At 42.7% G+C, this 17,500-nt stretch overlaps 1 protein-coding gene across 1 annotated transcript in view; it reads right to left on the reverse strand.

The window, feature by feature from the left end:
- znf710b (zinc finger protein 710b) overlaps nucleotides 1-11,612 on the reverse strand; it is a 30,301-nt gene extending 18,689 nt beyond the window's left edge. The window contains exon 1 of the mRNA XM_076287225.1: nucleotides 11,495-11,612. The gene's annotated coding sequence lies outside the window, so the exon portion shown is untranslated. The remainder of the gene's footprint in view (nucleotides 1-11,494) is intronic.
- Nucleotides 11,613-17,500: the final 5,888 nt, after the last annotated feature.

Here is a 17,500-nt window from a genome sequence, read left to right on the forward strand (position 1 = left end):
AAATTTAAAGAAGATCATAACAGTACCAGGTGGATTTAGATACCAGTGCTAGTGAAGAGAGCAACATTATTCTGCTATGCATTTCCTGATTCAGTTCTCAATATAGGAGGAAGCACTGTGATTTGACTGACTGTTGAGTATAAACATCAACAACCTTTTGCAAAGCCGAATTGCGGCCTACATCTTTACACTTGTGCCGCAGCACCACGGCAACAACAAGCTCAGCATTTCTGGATAGAAATACCAAACCATAGCAAATATGTGTTAGACAGGTTTTGTGAGTTCTAATGGCTGCAAGCTGAGCTTTAGAACAAGTTTCTGCTTTATATATGAACTCCTATCTATACAAACCCCCATGATTTGCATAGGTGGGGTATCTATGATACATTCAAACCAGGAGGTCCTTGAGTTATGGACTTTTCAGGGTTATTTGTCTACTTGGATTGGAAAGGGCTTGGTTGGATTTATGCATTTTCAACAAGAGACTTAACATTTGTTCACCAATTATGTCACTGAACAAAAAGTAAATTAAAGTAAAGATGATGTTTATCTTGCTGAAAAGCTCAATTTAAGTAGTTCCACAAACATGGACGGAAACATTTTATAAAGGAAGGCTTTTGACAAAACATTTTCTGTATGGCCAATGACGTTTGAACATTATTCCTGCTAGCTCCTTTTTCTTCGCCTAGCTAAAGACAAAGTATTCATATCAATTTTGGGAAGGAATTACAGATGAAGATGGACAATTGAATAGATCTTACCATGTCCCTTTGTTTGGAAAATGAGTAGTTGGAGAGAACGTGTTAATATGATAATGTTATTTTTAGTTTTGCGTCTTTCTGGCTAGTTAACGTAATTAAGAAACACCAATGGGACATGAAACACATCAGTGTGTGCACTAGCACAAACAATCAACTGCTATTTGGCAAAGTAGTCAGTCGTGACAGGGCAGTACTTCTGTGATGACAAGTGTGGAGCTGCTTTTGATTTAGTTTTTAGTTTTCCACCACTGTATTTGTAAACAACAGCTTGTGCTCATCTCAACAAATTAAACAGCATGTAAGTATACAGCAGAAAAATGTGTTCATCTTTGAGCATCATCTTGAGTGCTCAGTGTCTGGCTGGAAGCTGAGGTGCATCTTCTCTCATGACGCATGAAAAGCACAAATGAATCCAACACCTCCCTCACCTTTTCAGAGGTGGCCAGCAATTTGGGCTTCCTCCAAATGCAGATAAGTGAATTATTTGGCTATTCACATCAAACTGCCTAATAAGGACTGGTCAGTTGATGCTTCTTCCAATGGAAGAACTGACCGCACAAGAACTCGGTTATAGTTCTCTTTTAGCAAAAACAGCACATCACACTGTCAACATTCAATATATTTAGTAGCAATCACAACTAGGCCTTACACACATGCACTTTCCATTTATGTGTGTATGTTGTGTGTGAGTTTCTGTATGAAAAAGCATGTTTGTTTATGTATCTGATCCCTGAAGGCAAAGAACAACACAAGCTCCGGCGCACACACTCACACTCCACCAGTACATTTGATCCTGTTTGCCTCTACTAAGAACAATGGGAGGGGGGAAAAAACACTCAGACTGACATTACTACCTCCCTCTTCTTCATGGCGTACCTGCAGGAAATTCAGCTCACCAAAACCCATAGAATCAGCCAAAACAACACACAGTTAAAGGATCCCTGTGTAAAATCCACTGCCAGAACACCTTCATCCAGAGCCACAAAGTAAAGAGGTGCTGAGAGCAGGCCGCTGTTTAGGACGATCTGAGACAATGCCAGGCATTTTCCTGAAGGACCATTTGAGATGAAAACTCCTGGCTTGTGAACAGGGAGATGATGAACTAGTAAACCATTAATGTTTATGGTGGTTATGGTTAACCTCTACAAATACATTTGAGCAGGTTCCTGGAGTTGTGAAAGTAATAGGCTTAGGTAATAAGTTTCGGCAAAAACATAAATAAAAAGCCAGCACAAATCCCTCTTAAATTGATCTACAATTGCAATGTTGCTACAGCAGGCTTTCTCTATTCCTAACACACACACATTGCCTGTCCCAACTTGTAGAGTGGAAAATTATTATTTAAAAACAAAGATGAAGACTATTTTCTTGGACAAGTCTTGATCTATTCTGCATTCTGAGTTTTTGTGGTTTTCTGTTTGATTCAAAGTTCAAATTAAGCCTAGTCTTGATCTGCTCACCTTCTTACTTGTACTCTAGAAGTGATGATTCCAAATATGGACAAAGTGTACAGTTATACCTGCATCCCAGGCCAGGCCTATTAAAGAGTTGGCTGCTGGGTGAATCAACTCAACCTTCCAGCATCGCTTCCCCACCTGGGGTTCCATCTGGGTGTTCCGTCCACACTAAGAAAGGACTGGACCCCTCTACGAGAGTCTATTGTAGTCATGCAGTGCAGAGGATAGGGTGACCTACTACCCTGAGAGTCGTCACACCCACACCTCTCCTGAGGTAATAATGTTTTTGTATGCCAACATGATGGCAAATTATACCCATTTGTGTGTAAACAAAAGTTTTAAGTTACAATTCTATCAGAACTTTGGTTTGTAGATAAAAGGCTTCTGGCATAAGGGGTTGTGTATGGGGGGCAAAATGGCTGAAAGTGAGGGATTCAGAGAGAGGAGAGAAAATGGAGGGATGAGGGAGGAGAAGAGAAGCCTCTACCAGTGAGAGAGGAGAGAGAGGGAGGGAGGGAGAGAGAGAGAGCAAATAGTGAGAGAGGGAGAGGGGGAGGAGATTAAGAGAACAGTGGAGGGAGGGGAATGGAGCGAGATGGCGACAGAGAGGAAGAGAGAGAGAGAAAGAGAGAGAGAGAGGGAAAAAAGAAAGAGAGGCTGAAAAATGAGAGAGAACAAGACATAGGGAGAGAGAAGGCAGAGAAGAAACAGAGGCAGAGAGTAACAATAGGGAGAGCAAAAGGAGGACAAACAACCTAAACAATTGAAAAGAGAAAAAGAAGGGAGTAATTGCAAGAACAAGCAAAAAAGAGAAAAAAGAGATGGTAACTAAAGAGGTAAACGTAAACTGTTAAAAATCCAAAGAAGGTAAACTGAGGAAAAAAGAAAAGGGTCTGAGGAAGAGAGAAAATGGAGAGAGAAAATGGAGGGAGGAAGAGAGAGAGAAAATGGAGGGAGGAAGAGAGAGAGAAAATGGAGGGAGAAAGAGAGATAGAAAATGGAGGGAGAGACTGGGAGAGAGAGAAAATGGAGGGAGGGAGGGAGGGAGAGAGAACAGAAAATGGAGGGAGAGAGAGGGAGGGGGAGAGAGAGGGAAAAAAATGGAGAGAGCGCGAGCGAGAGCAATAGCAAGGGCAAGAGAGAGAGAGAAAATGGAGAGAGACAGCTGCGGGGGGAGGGAAGGGAAACTGTGAGGGGGGTAAGCTGGGGGAGGAATGAAGAGAGAGAGAGAGAGAGAGAGAGAGAGAGAGAGAGAGAGAGAGAGAGAGCTGAGCAGAGAAAGAAAGAGCACAGAGCGAAAGGGCGCTGAGCAGAGAGAAAGAAAGAGCACAGAGAGAGAGAGAGAGAGAGAGAGAGAAAGAGAGCTGAGCAGAGAGAAAGAAAGAGCAGAGAGAGCTGAGCAGAGAAAGAAAGAGCATAGAGAGAGAGAGAGAGAGAGAGAAAGAGAGCAAAGCAGAGAGGGGGGCACGGGGGAGGGGAGGGAGAAAAAAACAGAGAAAGCAATTTGAGGAAGGAAGAGGGAGAGAAAGAGAAAGAGAGAGAGAGAGAGAGAGAGAGAGAAGGAGAGAAAAAAAGAGTGAGAGAACCAAGGAGTGAGATGGAAACCGAGAGCGGATAGAAAAAAAGAGAAGGGAGCAGAGTGAAATTGAAAGAGGGGGAAGGGAGAAATAAAGAGAGGAAAGAAAGGTTGAGAGAGAGAGGGGCCTGTAAGAGAGAGAGAGAGAGACAGACAGACAGACTAAGAGACAGACAGACAGGCACTCAGACAGAGGAGAATAATTTTCTACTGATTAAGCCCAATTCCAAACAAACTCCAACAAACTGCCTAAGAGACGCTTCATAACTATTGAAAAGAGTATCATCACACATTTGCCATTATTCAGGTTCATCACTCACCTGCTGGAATGGGTATGAGTGTGCCACAAAAGATGAGCCATCACACACACACACACACACACACACACACACACACTTGCTGATAACCTGCACCACCTCTCAATCAAATCAACACAGCCACTGCTACAGTCTGAGGCAGACATGTTCAGGGACACACAGAAGACCACGGGTCCCCTAATTCACCATCAACACTGACGAGATTGCCAGTGGTCCGGGAGCCATTCTGGACATGATCAAGGCCAGGAGGGTCAGTCCATGTCTTACCCAAAGATCACTGGTTCACCACCACTCCTCATCAACAGCTCAGTCTTGAACCAACGGTTCTTCTCTGCACTCTAGACCACTGGCTCAACGCTAGCCTGTTTGTGTGTCAGTCTCACACTCTAGCAATCAGGTAATGTCATGTCAACTGTCCAAGCATTAACTGCACTGGTGAATGTCCAACTGGGGTACTAGGGCTTGCATTTATAACACCGTTTGGAGAACTCTTCAGTGTAGCACATATATTTGCCCAAGTTGAACTGCTTGGAAACTGAAACCATTTCTTGTTCTACCACTGGGTCTCCTTGAGTACCAAGGGCCCAGTTCTAAGCTGAGCCACAGGCTACAAACAGTCTCTGATCTCAGCACGGAGACAGACAGAGCCATGGAAGCCTTGCCTGGCGCTGGCAGTGTTTGCTGTTTGTTGTGGTTCCCCGAGCCAGTTGATGTCACTGAACGTGTCAAGTCTCCCAAAGAAGACTTGGCACCTCAGAAATCACAGCGATGTAGCACCCTCCTTAAGAGCGGCCCCAGCCCCAGCCCCGGCTGCAGCCGTCGACGCCGGGAAAGCAGCAGGAGATTACACGCTGCTGATGCCGATGACTCACGCCGGCCTCGTGGCATCGTCTTGGCAACGTGCTGAGAGACCGCGTCCACATAGGTCCACCTGCTGGACAAGGCTGAGACTTACTATCACCATTCAGCTTATGTGGTAAGAAAAAACGGAGTCTAGGACTGGATGCCAAACACAGACCAGTTTCACCAACGGTTTATCACCAGCCACAGATTTGGAGCATTTACACTCAAGGTTGTTTTCTGATGATGGTGGCATGTCCTCCCATCAACTCTTTGCTCTGTAAGAATAACAAGCACGGAGCTTTGTGTACCTTCACAGTTGTCAATGAAATGTTGACTTATTAAAGAAAAATTCCGGTATTTAGCACTTTGAGTCCCTTTTCTGGTTTGTTTTGGATGAACTAGAGTGGTGGACATCGAAATTTTGACGATTGGTCCTGTCTCGACCTTTCTGACTCATTTTGAATCGCCTTTGACTAGTCAGAGTGGCTGCCAGCAGGCATACTGTAGGCTACTCAAACATGTCCTAAAACAACCCTTAACGTTCGTTTTCAAAACTGTGCAACTCACCGAGTGGTTAGTGGTGTTCGTTGATGTTCCAAAACAAGTAGCGTAGCAAAATAGAGTTTCTGTCGTGTTTTATTTGCCATTTTGTAAAATCCCATTGATTTCTGTTGGAAGACTCATTGCACGTTGATATTACTGCGCCACCGTCTATGCTTCAGGTTCAAATATTGAGCGGTTGTGAATAGTTCCACAATAGCAAATAAGACGGCTGGAAATCATACATTGCGCCGATATATTTGCTTTTAATAATCAACGAACACCACTACCACTCGGTGAGTTGCACAGTTTTGAAAACGAACGTTAAGGGTTGTTTTAGGACATGTTTGAGTAGCCTACAGTATGCCTGTTTGCAGCCACTCTGAGAAGTCAAAGGCGATTCAAAACGAGTCAGAAAAGTCGAGACAGGACCAATCGTCAAAATTTCGGTGTCCACCACTCTAGTTCATCCAAAACAAACCAGAAAAAGGACTCAAAGTGCTAAATACCGGAATTTTCCTTAAAGGATATTAATGGGAAAATTAGTCAACATAGGAAAATTATACAAGACTCCAAAAAATAGGGTCTAATCATTTGAAAACAATACTGTCCCACTAACAACAGCATGATGCAAGCAATGACCACGCAGTGGGCCTAACACAAGTAGCCTACATGGCCACATATAACATTCCAATCTTCAGATTGATTTCTATTCACATCTACTAGCAAGTTTCAAAGCACAAAAAACATCTCGCCTGCTCAACAACTGTTGTGAGGTAGGATTAAAAATAAATGGACGGCTTGATGGGGGGACTGGGCACTCGCTGTGTGGGTAGATGAACACACACTAGTTCTAGTACTGAGGACCCTGCATGCTTCAGATGTCCTTCAGGCTCTCGGCGCTTCTGCAGGAACTTGCCAACTTCCTGAGGAACGTCTCCCGGTTTCCCCTCCGAAACTTTCCTGCAGTACCTCTCCTCACCCCTCCACACACACCCTGCACCAACTCAGGTCTCCATGGATACCATGCAACAATCCTGCCTCTCTCTCTCTCTCTCTCCCTCCCTCCCTCACTCACTCACTCACTCACTCACTCCTCCTCCTCATGAACTCGTTTACTCTTGTTCTCCACCTCTCCCTCCCCTTCACATCACTTCCTTCCTTCTCTTATCTTCTGCACTGTGTTCCCCCCGTACCCCTGTCTTGTAGTCTGGTATGTAACAGCAACTCATAGCAACACACTCTGGATGATGTTTATTGGAATCACACATGGCGCACTGCTGGCATGGCCTGCACTTACTGACTATGACTTAAAACGCTGAAAATCACTTAAAATCCACATAAAATGTCCTTAACTACAAGCAAGTAGGGGATTTCTCATCATTGCATCTTAACTTCCACTTCTGAAAATTTGAGGCTAACACCCGACAATGCTAGCAGATAGCAACTACCTTTTTTTTTTTGTTACCTGGCCTATGGGCCCTTGTTTTTTTTCTTGAATTTCCCCTGGGTATCAATAAAGTATTTATCTATCTATCTTGTTTTTTAGTGCTACAAGCACCATGAAAAGGCATCACACAGTCATGATAAGTGGGGATAGCTTGCTTCATTGACACAAAGCAAGGTGCAAATGAGCTTCAATAGGTTAACTAATTGGTAGATGTGCTGATGAAGTCATTTATTATCAGTCAAAATGACTCAAACATACCTTAATAACCTGTTAATAACAACACAGATCTTCGTAGATGTTCTAGAATGGAGCAAGCAACAAATTTCCCATCGCATACGGAGCCACCAGAGGGGGCGGAGGTTCTTGTGTGGGAGGTCAGCTGCCCAATATGAAATCATATGGAAGTTTCAGGGAAAATGTGTTGTTTTGAAAGATGCTATTTAACTCCCACGCACGCCTGTGCATTGACACACCCAAGCATCGCGCAGACCCACCCACTTTTGCATTGGTTTCATGCTATGAAATTAGCAAACTTTTTTTTTGTGCTAAATTATCAAATTAGCTTAGGGTTGACGCACGCCAGACCATGCGTCGTTTTCCAGCCATGTTGACAATCAATGAACCATCGTGCCTCTCATTCCCATTGTGTGTATGCTGTATGTGGAAGTATTTGGTTTTGGTTAAGCCTACGCAGTGTGTCCGCAGTGTGACCTCTGGCTTTCATGATGTGACCTCAAAAAATAGGTACAGAGAGCATTAATTGATGGACACAGTGTAAGTGGCCAGGTGTCAGTCTATAAAAAAGTGACCGGTCAACCAGAGGGGTATTATGGTGCATTCTGTAAACAGTAGGTTGTGTCCTAGTCCTACACATTTCTTACAGAGAGGAGAGAATTCTATGGTGTTGTGGTCATCTGGTATTCTCTGTCCAAACGGCCAACATAACAACACTGACAAGACACTGACATTACTGATTAGTCAGTGGCTGAGGAGGTAGAGGTGTCGTACAGCAACAGGAAGGCTTCCGGTTCAAGCCCAACCCTGTCGAGGTGTCCTTAAGCAAGACACTGAACCCCAAATTGCTCCTGATGTGCAGGTTGGCACCTTGCATGGCAGCCTCCGAGACATAGGTGTATGAGTGTGTGTGAATGGGTGAATGAGAGGCATGAACTTGTAAAGCTTGAGTGTTTGTTTATAACAAATGGTCCAAGCACCACATGTAGCTTAATCAAGAGCCATGGGGCAGCATAACATCATCCACCTTGGAGGTCCCTCTCTCACAGAACTTTATGAGAATTTCATCCCTCTATTGAAGGCAGAAGCAAGTTAGACTAATACCAAGCTAAATACTGGAGAAATGTAGGCCTACTAGATCATCTAATGTCTGCCTGTCTTACAGAGCATGACAATACAAGTCAAACATCTCAGAAATATATTGACGAGAGACAGTCAAATCATTTCAAAATGATTTAAACTGTACATCTGGTATAGTTTGCTGAAATGCATGACATCACACTTGAAATATCAGGTAGAGCAGTGTGCTTCCAGGTTGACAGGTTGATCCCTTAACTCAGCAGGAAAAGGGCCAACAGAGGAGGTATGGGGGGATACCCTGTGTCAAGCGCACCATCTCTCCACTGAGGTCAACCCCATAATCTCTAGAATGCCAAACAGATTCTGTGATATATCAATAACGTGACAGACTCAAGTTTTTTTTTACAAGAGTTATAGTCTGGGTACGTTTGATTTCCATGTTAATTTGAAGCTATGATAGAAATCTGGGCAGTTTGCCTCAAGCTCATGCAATTAGCCTACGCATTTTTCGTGTGTAACATTAATCTTGAGAGATTATAAAATGCTTTGTCAGTTGAATTAATTAAAATACTGTGTCATGAAAGTGCAGAAGTATAGCATCAGATCAGACTAAGTCTAAGACATCTTTTTTTCCCAGATTGTTGTGCCAAGGATCTATATTTACTTGTAGATTTAATTCTAATGAGTGTAATGAATGAGATCAATGTGAGAAGGGAAGACGATATTTACACTTCCTAATCCAGTCTTGTATCAGTTACCACAGACTGATGCAAAATACCAGTGGTAACTATAAGTAAACAAAATAGAGTAAGTCTAAATCTATTTTCAGAAACCTAGGAACCTTATTTATGTATTTATTTATAAGTCTTTTATTACATAGGCTACCTGTGGGCATACCTCCTGAACCAGACTTTTTCCACTGTTCAAGCTTCCTAGGAGACAGCAGTTCCTCAAACAAACATAACAGATAGGCCTACTGCATTTGATTTATTTGATTAGGCCACTGCAGCTCAGGAACTGAACCAGTCTGCTCTGAAGTGACCTCTCATGTACTCTGGTTTGTTTAACCTCGAGCCTTAGGGCCTTCTGTTATTTGAGGTCCATGCATCCACCTTTACAACATGCAGGTGATATGACTCTATTCATTCTACCACACAGGAAGGACACTCTTCTTCCCACAGGCTTCTTAAATGTTTAAAGAGTCTTCATACATGCTATACACATACCTAATTGCTTCCTTATTTGAGATTCCATGCTAGCCAAAGACTAGACTACAGCACACAGTCATACATCACATGGCGATACTATACAGTCAGTTTTCAGTGGTGCTAATGTCACAGTTTACGGTGCTATAGCATCTCTATGCACTGCAGTCATGGAGGGGAACGTAGCATCCCTATTTATAACCACTGGCTCCTCCTATCTCCGATGACTGACATGTCATCTCTGTGTGACAGCTGCCTAAAGCAAACTCACTGAGGCTCGGATAGCTTCTGCACCACAGCCCATAACCATCATCTCATGGCTGACTCTAGTGAAGTGGGCAACAGCCTGCTTCATCCAACTCAATGACATCACAGGGGTGCACTGTGACAAAAACCAGACCATAGCAGTTCAGTACGTTGGGTAGCCCTGGCTGGCACCAGAGCCAAGAATGTTTTTTGATGCAATCCAGCATCTACGGGCGAAATCTGAGACAGCTGGAGTTGTTTAACGGCAGTGTCCAGAGGATGGAGAGGACTGTGATGACTGGACAACTGGACAACAGTATTCACAAAATAACAGTAAATTCAAATCAATGACTGCCACTTCAAGGCCAGCTGATCCCCAATAGGTGACATGAGCAGTCTAGTTGTACAGATGAGCTGCAGCCTGCTGCATGTGAGAGTGCCTGAAAAGGTCGTGACCCAGAAGTCAGACCACCTTTCCCCTCAGGCCTTCCAGAGAGTACCCCGCGTGGTCTTTCTGTGGTGCAGCTCGAGAAAAATGCTGATGCCCTCTCCCCCTCAGCGCCCCCTGTGTGACCTCTCTCAACTCGCCACAACAAAACACTTCCTCTTGTTATTCTGCACAAATGACAACACAAGCCAAGCCAGGCCAGGGCGTCCATGGAATGGGTGTAACGTTTCATGAAGGCCCAGGCAAAGCTTCAAGGCCTGAGTGGTGTATGACAGTATAAATGACAGCTTATTCTGCTGCTTAATGTTGTGTTTGGTAGTCACAAAAGCCTTCTCATCTAAGGTTAGGTTTTGATTATTTTACAGTTGAGACATAGCAAACATGTGCATGTGTAAAATTTTAAATATTCAGTGTAACAGGATGATACATTATACATTTTATTTAAAAAATCTAGTCCCCGATAATATGCCACACTAAGTATGTCCATAGTAACACACAGCAACGAGCAACTTGAAAGCTTTGGCATCACAAACCACTGCTATAACTAGCCACACTTGTTCGCAGACAACCACACCATCTTAACTTGAATTGGATGCATAATTTATCGATTGTAGGGCCTTGTCCTCGCCTCGGCGTTGGGCAGGTCTCAAATGAACCAGAGCCTATGGTCGGAAAATTTTAGAAACCCTCCCCGGGTGCTTTAGGCCCACTACTGAGAATCTGCACAGACCACACAGTTAGGCAACGAACAGTGCACCGCGTTCATTCAGCATAGCATTGTAGCCAATTTTATTAGCACTGCCAATACAAATACAACTTTGAAAGGCCTGAAAAGTTTACAGCAAAACTTTGTTCCAAGCTTCCCTTAGACGAAGGTATCAGCAGACTTGGCTTTTTCTTGGGTATAAAACGCTAATTTAGCCACTGTTAGCCAGCTAGCTAGCTCACGGCGCTGTGGCGGAAAGCGGGTGACTGTGGCCTGCTGCATTCGTTTATGCGGCTCTTTCGCATTCTCTCCATCCCCCTCCCGACGCCATCTGTTTGTGGCATGAGAGAATGTACAAGTAAAAGACGACATTTTGGCTCTAGACACTGACCCAGTTTGGCGTAATTTAAGAAAATACAGGTGTAAACCGTCACAAAGATGTCACTTCAAAAGCGGAAATGTAAATATCAGCATCCAGTTCATAGTGCAAATTATTGTAGAAGCTCGTCATGAAGAATAACGCTGAGTTTCGTAGGGAAACACACGGGACATCCCGTCGGTCTGGGCCATTCGTTTGTTTCGTTCTCTGTCTAATCGTGTGGGAAAAGGACCGAACAGTTGTTAAACTTACCCGTCTCCAAAAATCGGAAGTTGGCGTTGAAAACACTTTGGTGGATTTTAGTATCACAATAAACAGTTTCAATTTAGCTAGCAAGCTAGCTCTCCGCTGTGTATGGCAGGAAGGAAGAAGGGAATGAGAGAAAGAGTGACGTGAACGAATAAACAAGCGAGCTCCTCCTCGCTGTCAGGGGAAAGAGGGATGTGCGGATGAGTGCACCCTAAACCCCATCTCTGCTACCGTTGCTTATATATTCCTTTACTAAACCAAGCTAACTTTAGTTTAAGATACCCCTTGAATAATAACATAGCAGATAGAGGGCACATTGTACAGGTAAAGTTGATGAATATCAGATTGTGTTCAAGTTTTGGGCACTGGGCAAGAATGGGTTCCCTGAATGTCACTCTCATGTTATTGCCTTTCCTGTGAAGTTTGCCTAATGTGGTAGCATAGCCTACCAGTCTTAAACTGTTTCTGAAGTCCATGTTTTCGAGTTTATTCATGTGAGACCAAATAGGCTACTGTCAAAGACTGTCTGATTTCCTAATTGTCCCTATACTGGATTAGGCCAAGCTGTGCAAGATAGGCATATTGACAGGTTAGATTAATGTTAACACATCTCCCATGAGACTTCCGCTCTTTCAAATCCAGTTTTTGTTTCCCACAGACCTGTCTTTTGCTTTTTCTCTGGCAGACAGATTTGGAGGCTACACTGCTTTTGTGTTTTAGGGTTCGGCTTCTGACAGGCCTGCACATAAATCACATGCTCATACTTGCCTTTTGATGGAGCTCATATTACTGCAGATATTTTGCACATAGATGCTCTTCTTAGTTTATTGTGAAACTGAATGTTTAGTGTTTGTCAATATGACTAAGAATTTGCAACCCAGAGGGGTCTCTCTGTCACAGACTAACACATTGTCCTTTGGCGAAAGATAAATAAAATCTGTTCCTCAAAGTTTGTACAATGAATGAATACATCTGCTAAAATCTGTTTACAGATCATTCATTATTATATTAATTATAATTTTTTTTTACAAAATGATATCTTATTGAGTCTCCTAATCACAGAGAATCAGACAATAGCCTAAGCCTACACTCTCAGTTTGTTCATTACAAGCTGTAATGTGAAAATGTGTGTTGTTATTCCTGATTAAGCCATCCGTAATTTGTACTGAACTAATTTTGGGTACTTTAGAAAGATAGACAGAATATGGTAGGATAGTTTAGGATATAATACAAGTTGTCATACTGTCACTGACTGTGGAATATTTTCACCAACTTTTTTCAATTTTCCTTTACAGCTCGAAATCTTCATAATCTGACGTCTTGTTTTTTAATATTGTGTTGTTATGTTCAGATTCATTCATCTTAAAGAATATTTACAATGTTGATTAATTGAATATATAATTAACTACAGATAAGTGTATTTAGTGAACTTCAAAATAAGTCGAAACATGCCATTTGTGCCATGTTCACTAGGGGGCAGCAAGCCTCTGTGAAAACCGAATTGCTGCACTTGAGACCACATTCAGCATTCCATACCAGTAAACACTGGTTTGTGCACACACACACACACAAGTTGTTGCATTCTTGTTGATGTTGTTATTACATTAGTAGTAAACTGGTAATTTTAAGACATTTTTATGAGTATGACCTGACAGCTTATAAGTCACCATTTCTATTCAAACTGTTTTTACACATTGTTGCAGTTACTTTCTTAAACCCTCTACCCTTGTCTAAAATAGCACAGGATATATTGGAGTAAAATGACATGATTTATCTTAGACAGGCATGGGAAATGTATAAATCTCATATGACTGGGATCTGCCAGCTGGGCTCATGTGTATAGGCCTACATGATATTATATTACTGAACAGTATGACTGGTGTGTAAAACTAGCATGTTCAGCTACGTGAGTTATACCAGGCAAGTGGTCCTACAAAAGTCCCCTCTATACATTAGCTGCCTGGTAATGTGTGTGTGTGTGTGTGTGTGTGTGTGTGTGTGTGTGTGTGTGTGTACTGTATGTGCGTGCGCGCAAGTGTGTTTGTACTATTTGAGTATCTGTGTGTGTGTTTGTAGGATTTCCTCATCAGCAGTTTTAATGGCGGTTCCTTCTCCTATAGCCCACAGTTTCCTCTCCAACAATACTGTCTTAATCTGAGTGTGTGGGAAAGCTTCACAAAACTATTTGTGTGCATGTGTGTGTGTGTGTATGAGAGAGAGATAGAGAGAGAGAGAGAGAGACGCCAACAGGTTCAGAAACATGTTGCGTTCTGGAAAATGCATTCTGGAAACACACTTGACATTGTCAGAGTTTACTTAATTAAGCTATTTGATAAATACATGCAAATGTAGTGTATGAGAGAACCATAGTCCAAAGGGACCATAGGGTGAACCCGCACTCAAGACAATCATTTGTTATAGCTACTAGTGCTGCCCAGTTTTGTGATCAAGTTACCTACAACAAAGTGACCAAATGGCCAAAATATTTTTGCTCCCCCTGGTGGCAAAATTTAAATGTGCAGCAATAGTTGAAATGTTTGTTGAAATGTTTAGGTTTGGGTAGGCCTACTTCTCTTGCAGAGAATTCTGTAAAACAATAATTTGATCTTATTCTATACACTCAACAGTCTATTAACACCCTAGAAATTAACAAATTATTGCTTTTGATTGAATTGTGTTGTTAAAATGTGGTAAAAAGGCATAGACAGGATTAAAACTCTTGTAAGAATTGAACAACTGATTCTGCAGTTAACTAGGTCAAGTCCCTTTAAAGCTATACATTTATACTGTAAACATGACATTCAGCTCTAGTAAAAAATGTCTTACTTAAAAAAAACACTTCTGTCAAAGTAAAGATTAAAGAGATTACTTCATCTCACTTGCATTGGTGGGGAACACCATCTGGTATCCCAATATACACCTAACGTATAGTATGTCCACTCCCAACATACATATACCATGATGATCTGGATCAGGTCACTGAGTCCATGAGTCATATACTAAACTGCTGACATGTGTAAGGTTGGATACACTAGTAGTTATTAGAAATGAATTTCCAAAGATGTGTGATCAGTTTTCCCTTTTCTGTAATAAAGTTTTGGAGTTCTGTGAATGTTGTGATTGCCAATCTTCAGAGACTCCAGAGAGGTTGTCCTTGGAAACCAGAAGGGTTGGTCCTGAGCTCGAACCAGTAGAACTCCATATGCATGCTAGATGACTGAATTGAAGCAACACACAACCGCCTGTGCACGCACACACACACACACACACACACACACACACACACACACACTGTTCATTCAGATCAACTCCTCTCTCCCACGCTCACTATTGAAGTAATGAGAAACACATTCAAGATTATTCCAATTCACACACACACACACATACACACACACACACACACTGAGATCTCTCAGTAGAGCAAAGGAAGTTGATCTCAACCACTCAGGAGACCCTTCAAATTACAGCGTGATGGAAAAGACTTAACATTCACACACACACACACACACACACACACACATAGATTCCTCCAGAGATCTCCTAGAGGGGGTTCACTCTCACTCCCAGTGCTTTGCAAATGACAGCTGAAAGAAAACCTGATCAGCATGGATCATTTTTACAACTCATACTTCATTTGGTACACGTATCAAGCGTGCACACGGACACACACACACACACACACTTTAATTTCTCACTCTGCTGCTCTGGGTGTGTATTGTCCGTGCTGTGTGTGCCTGAGTCACTGTGTGGACAGCTCTTGACAGCTCTCACACAATACTCCATTCACTATCACACACCGGGTGCATCCGTCCCCAGCACTCCTTTACAACACACACACACACACACACAAACACACACACACAAACACACACACACACACATATACACACACACACACACTCACACACAGGGAATAGCAGGTCTCTCTGACACTCTGACGGAGGCCCTGTGTTTTTGCATGAATGTGCTCATTAGTTGGCCATGCTGGCAGAATGACTGGAGCTAATTGTGTTGCTGGAGTATATGCACAAAACAACCTCTTGGCTTCTCAGCTGACCTCTCCGACGTTTCCACTGAGTTTTGGTCACATTGCTCAAAAGCTGCATAAATCTGCCTGCCGCCTTTTTATCATCAATTCATGATGGCAGACTTAACCACAAGTGTTACAGTTTCGCACGGTCTTAACAATATTGTAGCTTCGGCTGGTTGCTAACACCCAGAATGCTGTGCAGGGGAATTGTGTGGGCTAAATGTTTGTGTTTTAGAGCTTATTTGGAGATTATGTGTGTTGTGTGGTCTACATGTAGCCCTTCTTGGTTCTCCGTCTTGTGTTAACCTCGTGTCGATTTGAATGTGACAACCCTGTTTGTGCATTGTGTGTGTGTTAGTGGCTACCCTTGTGTGTTCTTTGTAATGGTGTCTGTGTTCTCTGCTTCTACCTAGATAAATCATTGCCTTGACAACGAGTGTCATCAATTGCTACATTGTATATGAATCTGATTAATTTCACCTCAATCAATACTGGTTGTTGAGCTGCATATTTATGCTCAGTGATTCAGGGAGGATGCCTAATGGTATGAATAGTTTTCAGTGCTGACCCATACCAAGTCCAGTCAACGCAGTCCCAGCTGGATAAGAAACCAAGGGCAGAGGTCAGAGAGGAGTGTATTCTGTAAAAAGAGAGGACACGCAAAATAACTTTCATCACAAGCTCCACAATATACTTTAAATGACACATTGTAAATTATATTTACATGATGCTGTTATCCTTCACAGCCTGTGTGGAGCAGGCAGAGCAGATGTTAGATCTCCCCACACACTCTCCCACTTGAGTTTTCCTAGCAAACTCAACGTGCTCCTTTATTACAAGTTACTGCAACTGTTATTATACAAAGATCAAACATGAAAACAAGCTGGACTAAGGGGCCGAGCTACACGTGCTGTTTGGCATGTTGTTTTTCAAAAGAAACTCTGAATAAGTAATAGTAGACTGTATGTTTGCAGTGTGCATATAGTGTTGTGTAATGGAGGCTGTTGTTTTTTTTCCTGTGCTGCGTGTCATCAGGAGGTTGATGACTGCTGCGTCTCAGGGCCTGGGAAAAGACCCTCTGTTTACCCAGCCCCCCCCCCCACCTCCTCTACAGCGCCTGGCTGGTTACACAGCACTGCGCGGCACACACATCCGGGTCCTCACTGGGCAGTTCCCGTCACAGTGCCCGCTTGAAATCACAGTGCCACTCCACGCAGACATGTACGGCGGAATCACGGTGCAAGGGAAGCATGTTCTCTACATAAGGTGGATCTTGACTCAGAGTATACAAGCTGATTTGTTGTTTGTTTGTTTGTTTGTAAGGATCCAGTTTTGTGTCACTGCATGCCATACATGGGACAATATTGAAACTTAAGAGTGTTTCCCACAGAATTTAATTCCATTTGTGGTGGTTGGTTTGCAGAATTTACTTGAATACAACAGTTTTTAACAATAAGCACAGTGTTGTTATGATGCTAACCAGATTTAAGCACAATTTAGTACTACCTGGAAAATCATTGTGTGGTGGTCAATGTTGATATTGTGGTGGGCCAACACAAATAAGTCAATGTATAGGAAACACTGCTTAATTGAAAGCATAAATTATAGTGTGTGTATTGAAAACATGCGTAAATGATAATGTGTGTATTGTTCATCAAAGTTACACAGTCTGTGAATGAGAGTACAGAGCCTGACCTATTTTGATAGGACAACAGACTTGGATGTGCCAGGTGGTATTATTGTGTATATTTGTATGCTCTCATGCACACTCATTTATACACAGACAGTGTGTGTGTGTGTGTGTGTGTGTGTGTGTGTGTGTGTGTGTGTGTGTGTGTGTGTGTGTGCAACTTAGGCTGAATGTTGTAACTGATTTATCTTTCCCATAAATGAAGTGCCCCTTTACCCTTTGAAAAGCTGGTGGGAACCCGTTGCCTAGCAACAGAAATACCAATTATGTGTTTTCTCTTCCATCGACT

The sequence above is a fragment of the Alosa pseudoharengus genome, unplaced genomic scaffold, assembly GCF_046254945.1.
Source record: "Alosa pseudoharengus isolate Yale_2024_CS ecotype anadromous, Long Island Sound unplaced genomic scaffold, YU_APseudo_1.1 YU_APseudo_1.1_scf_16, whole genome shotgun sequence".
In the NCBI taxonomy this organism is placed as follows: Eukaryota; Metazoa; Chordata; class Actinopteri; order Clupeiformes; family Clupeidae; genus Alosa; species Alosa pseudoharengus.